This window comes from Pteropus vampyrus, unplaced genomic scaffold (assembly GCF_000151845.1).
Source record: "Pteropus vampyrus isolate Shadow unplaced genomic scaffold, Pvam_2.0 Scaffold5, whole genome shotgun sequence".
Taxonomy (NCBI): domain Eukaryota; kingdom Metazoa; phylum Chordata; class Mammalia; order Chiroptera; family Pteropodidae; genus Pteropus; species Pteropus vampyrus.
This window is the reverse complement of record NW_011888786.1, coordinates 8,586,446-8,592,425: the sequence shown is the minus strand read 5'-3', so window position 1 is coordinate 8,592,425 and position 5,980 is coordinate 8,586,446. Positions and strand designations below refer to the sequence as shown.

Below are 5,980 nucleotides of genomic sequence, written 5' to 3'. Positions count from 1 at the left end.
CCAAGCCCAGATTTCTGCCCCTGCTCCTGCCTGGCCTTTGGGCTTTCTAGCCCCTGGTCCACCATGTAAGTTATTGCCACTTAACCTGCCCAAACCGAGGAGTTCTTCCCAGCACCCTCTGCAAAAGGTCATGAGTACCCCCTTTTTGCTCAAGATACAAGTCAAATTCCTTAGCTTGATATTCAGAGTACTGTATAATCTAGATTCATAAGGTGCCAATGTGTGAGCCACAAGCCACATATGGCTACTGAACACTTGAAATGAGGCTGGTGAGACTGCAGGACAGAGAGTCTCACCAGAGCGAGAAACACTCTCATTTTCTCATTGAGATGACTTTATCGTTTTGCTAAAACTACATTTCATTTTAAACATTGTATCACATAGGATAATACCGTAGTGTGCACATAGGGTGCATATAGTGTAGGCATTTCTGGTATCACATAAACACATCAATGAATTGTTTCAGTTTTTCTGCTTTTTTCTTTGCACCTATGTAACATTGTAATATATTTCTTGAATATATTACTTATATTCAATAAAAATTTTTATTGAATTTTTCTGCAGACACTAAGAGGTATAGAGAGGTCTGTGTAAATCATAATTGGTAATTAAATTGCAATATTTATTATTTTAATTATAATGTAATTAAAATTTTCTAGTTTAAGAAAGATATGGGCAAAGTAAAATTTTTAAATGAAGGTATATTAACGATGCAGAATTAGATAAAGATATAGAAGTAGAACCATGATAGGCAGAGTAAAACAAAAATAGATGATGAAAGCAATGGCAATTTGCTACAGCAGATTATGTGTTAAAAAATTTTAAGATGAGAAAGTGGACAATATTAAGAGACATTTTCAGCAAATGCATAACGAATTTGATAAGAAGTTTCCTTTAAACAGTCAAAAAAGTATCAGTGAAATTCGTTGCTTAAAAAGAGAATTAAATATTCAACAAAAAAAAGTACATTTAACTTAAATTATTTTTTAATTAAAAAATTTAAATAAATTTAAACGGGATCTGCATCTTATAAATTTGGCCAGCTATAAAAGAGCTTGGATTCTTGCACAAAAGAAAAACACTTTTAGATGAAGAAATGGTATAATTAATTATTTTTAGTATTGGAAATATTGTTAGGAAACTCTGAGGAAAAGACTAGAAAAAGATATTTTACAAAAAGTGAAAGTTCTTCATATCAGTCACCAAATAATTGCTCAAAACATACCAGACTTTTCTAACAATAGCAAAGAACAATCAATAAGCTTGAAAATCACAAAGCCTTTTTCTTAGCTTTAGTTGAGTCACTGCCCAAATAATGCTTTGGGTACATTTTGTCTCAAAGGACTTCTAATTGACAAAGAAATGTTGTCAATTCACAGCCTTAAAAAATATAATACGTGACAAAGATATTTTTAAATCTTTTATATCTGTCAACAAAGGATTCCTGCCAGATAAGAAAAAATTAGTTTCTGTCACCACAAATGATAGTTCTGCCATGCTAGATCAAAACTTTGTATTTATAGGATGGAATTTTCAAATAAGAAACTGATATTTCCTTTATTGAGTATTCCTTTATATGACACATATTGAAAATATTTCTGCTGTTTCCTGCAGCAGCCTCTATGAAAAGCACCACGGATATAGTTGCAAAAGGTGTTTGTTACACTCACTCAAATACTATGCATCATCTCCAGTCTGTGGAACAGTTGAAAGAAATAGATGATGAATGGATGACCTTGTGTCCTTAGCCAATGTTCTTTGGGTCATGAAGAGTTCTACAAAGACTTACTGCATTTTTAACTCCAATTCAAGATTTTCTTGAAACAAAGGGAATACTTGCCAAATACTCAATAATCGAAGACAGATTATTGGCAGTGTGATGTTTTCTCATCAAAATCATATTATATATGAATGAGTTAAATTTGAAACTACAGGTAAGGAAAGCTTATCTGTGACTTAGCCAGACAGGTATGAGAATTTGTTTTGAAACTGATACTTTTATAATATGAATCAATAATAATGATTTTATAGCTTTTTTAAAACATGAATCAATATGCAAATCACTTCATAGTAATTGATAGGTGTTATGTAAATTGGCTGCAAAGACTTGAAAAAAAGGCAAAGACACTTCATCGTCCTTGATTAATTTTGAGTTCCTTTCAATTTATGCACCCCAAGAATTGGTGAATTTATCTAACTTTATTGATGTAGTTTTGAAACTGATATGCTTTTGCTCCAAAGTCAAATTGATTCTTCTAGAAGAGATGAACTAGTTTTGTCAATATGGATGCAGATATTAAAGAAAAAATTTGAGGTACTTTTTTGGTTAGTGAAAAACTTTTAAGTATGTTTGAAATATATTAGGTATATGAAACTATTTCAACTGTAAATTACATGAAATGTAAAACAGATCAAATATATTCAATGAAAATTTTGTTTCAATCAAGACATACTTTAAGCAAAAACTAAACATTGAATTTTCAAGACAGCATAAAAAAGTATATAAAATATCTCATTAATAATTGTTTATATCAAGTACATGATGAAATAATACATTAAATATATGAAGTTAAATAAAATATATTATAAAGGTTATTTCACCTATTTCTTTTTACTTTTTAAAAATGTGGATTCTGGAAATTTTAAACTACACATGTGGCTCATATTATATTTCTATTGGAACTCTGATCTAAAAAATAATTGCCATGATAATATGACAAAGATGATATGACCTTTGTCTTGTTTATTGTTGTATTTCCAGAACCTGAACCAGTGCCTGGTACATAGTAGGTGCTCAGAAAATACTGACTACATAAATGAATCTAACAATGCTTCAGTAGTATCAGTAAGGGCTCAAGAGCAGGAAACAGAAACCAATTATTTCAAGCAGAAAGGGATTTACTCTGGGGAATTAAGAATTTAGAAAAATCACTGGAAAAATCCAGAGCAACAGACTCTAGACAAGAGCCCCAGGAATGGTACCCAGATAACACTACAGAACCAGCCTGCCAGGAGAGCTGCCACCTCCCCCATCACCAGGAAGACAGGACTGAAGAAACCATTCCTGGAGCCACAGGCTCCAGGAGCACACCTCTTCACGCATAAATGTTGATTTAGAGCCACAGCACACCTAAGAGACCTATGACTGTAGCGAATCATAAATGGCTTGCACTCTGCCTCTTGACTCCCCAGAAGCTGGTGCCTAGATGCTGGAACACTCTGCAGAAAAACTAGCATCGCTATACTACGCATGGCACCATGCAGTTGCCTTCCGTTTCTCATGCAAGTGCATCTAATTTATGAAGCTAAATCACATCCAAAAACTACTACCAAGGAATGAATCTCTCCCATCTCCCAATTTTCCTTACCAGGTAAACACCTTCAAATTAAACAGTCCTTTTATTCAGGAAGCCTTCTTTGACTTCCACAAGACTGCTAAATTGATTCTCCATATACTTTATATGTATTATTGGCTCACTTCATTAAGTTTATTTATCTAAATTTTTTTGGTCTTTCTCTCTGATAGGTCATTAGCTCCCTGGCCAGGGCTGTATCTGCTTCTTCACCACCTAGTGGTAGATGCTAACTTCACATGTGTTGAATGAATGAATGAGCATAGTGCAAAGCATCAGGGGTGGGATTTAAATCCACCTTTCCCCATGCCACGGACCCTCCATAATACACCCATATGCCCTCACAGATATCCAGCACCTGTAGAGGAAGATCGTGGATGGCACACTTAGTACCAGGATGCAAATTTGCCCCCTCAAGGAGGATGGCATAGGGCTGTTCTTAGAAACAGGAAAGAACTGTCATCTGCACAATGACTTTCAAGAAAATGCTAGGGGCTATGGAGTGCTGGGCCCCGATCCCGGGCTACAGACCAGTCAAGGGAAAATGGGGCCGAGGCGTTATGATGGACACTGCACAAAATACACCCGGCCACGTTCCTGTCATCAAGGAAGACTTGTGGATACTTAAATGAGGGACCCAGAAGAGGATCCGGGTCCTGCAAACAACGATACTCACACAGGAGCATTTTGACAGCTTACAAAACTCCTTTGCATTCCTTGGCTCATTCATCATTATCACCCCCTCTCCCATTTTATAGATGAAGACACCGAAGCATAGCAAGATTAGCAACTTTTCCAAGGGCAAGTGTCCAATCCAGGTCTTGAGCCCAAGCAGGATTGTGCTGTGGTTACAACACATGCTGCAGAAACAGACAGAGCCAAGTTCAAAGTCACCTTTTGCCACACACCAGCCAGATGCTTTAGGTCAAGTCAGTCTCTGAGTTTCTGTTTTCTCATACATAAAATGAAGATGAAACCATCTAACTCACAGGGGTGTTGTGAAAATTAAATGAAATACTTTTGCAAAGAACTTAGCTCGGCACCCTGTGTAGAGAGTAAGGATTCGGTATTTAGTATCAATTTATTGTTATCGCTATTCCAAGTTTAAGACTTTTTCTATTATCTCAGATTGCCTTTTAATTGTACAAATCTTGTAATGACATTAATACTTTACTTTAAAATAGTTCAGCAAAGCCACTGTGATATGAAAAAGGGGTGTTAATGGGCATTCACAAGTGAGGTTCAGCCACCTGGATTAGGCATGAGCACTCCAGGCCTGGTGAGCTAACACAGGGCCCCAAAGACCCCACCTCAGAGGGCAGTACCAGAAGCACTTCCTTTTTTTTATGTCCAATCATCACACCCAGAGGCTTTGCTAATCTGTGAATGTTAGAAATGAGCTTCTGTTGGGGTATTTAGTGACTTGTTAATTACATAATGAATGTACCAAATGTGCTCCATTGATAAAATTAGTGGCATTCAAGATAAAATATCTTAGAGACCCTTCCTGCCCTTACTCAATCCTTTACCCTTAACCGCAAGGCTGGCACCGGAGGTGTGATCTCTCAATCATCCTGTGTCGCCCCACAGGCACAGTGTTGTGGTCTCTTTCAGTGAACTTTTTTGTTTTTTTTTTTTTGACCTCACAGATTGCAGGGAACTTGTCAGCTTACAATCCCTTATTTTTTTTTATTTTTTACGCCTACAGCACCTGGTCTTCCTAGATGGTCTCCCATCCAAGTACTAACCAGGCCCAACCCTGCTTAGCTTCCCTTCTGAGACCAGACAGGGATCAGGCTTGTTCAGGGTAGCATGGCTGTAGACTTTCAAGTGAACTTTTATGGGAGTATTTTGGGACTACTAAGGGGACAGAGGGCTAGGACATCATGGAGCTTACAGAACCTCTAAAAGGCTATTCTGTAGGGGTCTTCTGAGCCCATAGGCTAATAGAGTAACTTTTGGTCTCATACTTGTTTCCTTTATTCTCTTTTAACGAGGTTATAGGAGCTTAGCGAACACTCACTCACTGCTAACTCTTTAAGAGCTCTAAGATTTACCAAAAAGAACCTAATATCTGTGAATGACCAAATTGGCTTAGACCAATTTGCAACAAAGGTTCTACTGCATTTCTTGCAGGATTGTCACAAAGCCCACAAAACACACATCAAAGTCCCTAGTGAATTTTAAAGAGCTATAGAGATGACATAGTAACAGGAAGGACTGTGTGTGTCTGTCTGCTCTGCTCAGTTTCCTTCCCCGGTTCTTCTCTAGGACCTAGTTTTTAAGGCTTTTTCCTGTCCGTGTGATCTCCTCTAGTCCCCCACAAGTCAGCTGAGGACTTACGTATTTTTGTCTCCAGCCTTGGCCTCTTGACTGAGCCCCAGATTAGGTATATCCAACTGTCCACTAAGTATCCCCAACTGAAGCTGTCTGCTTGGCATTCCAAACCTGCCATGGCCCAAACTCAAGTCTTGATCCTTTCTCTGTCACTCCCACGCCCACCACCACTGCCGCCTGAGTCTTGCCCATCTCAGAAGATGGCACTATTCAGGCCAGAGACCTAGGAGTCACTCTGGATTCCTCTGTTTCTCTCACTGCCCTATTCCTTCTCTCCATCTAATTCATTC

General features: G+C 37.7%; 1 pseudogene; it reads right to left on the bottom strand.

Moving 5' to 3' along the window:
• Positions 1–5,052: 5,052 nt before the first annotated feature.
• LOC111744007 lies at positions 5,053–5,177 on the bottom strand (annotated as a pseudogene).
• Positions 5,178–5,980: the final 803 nt, after the last annotated feature.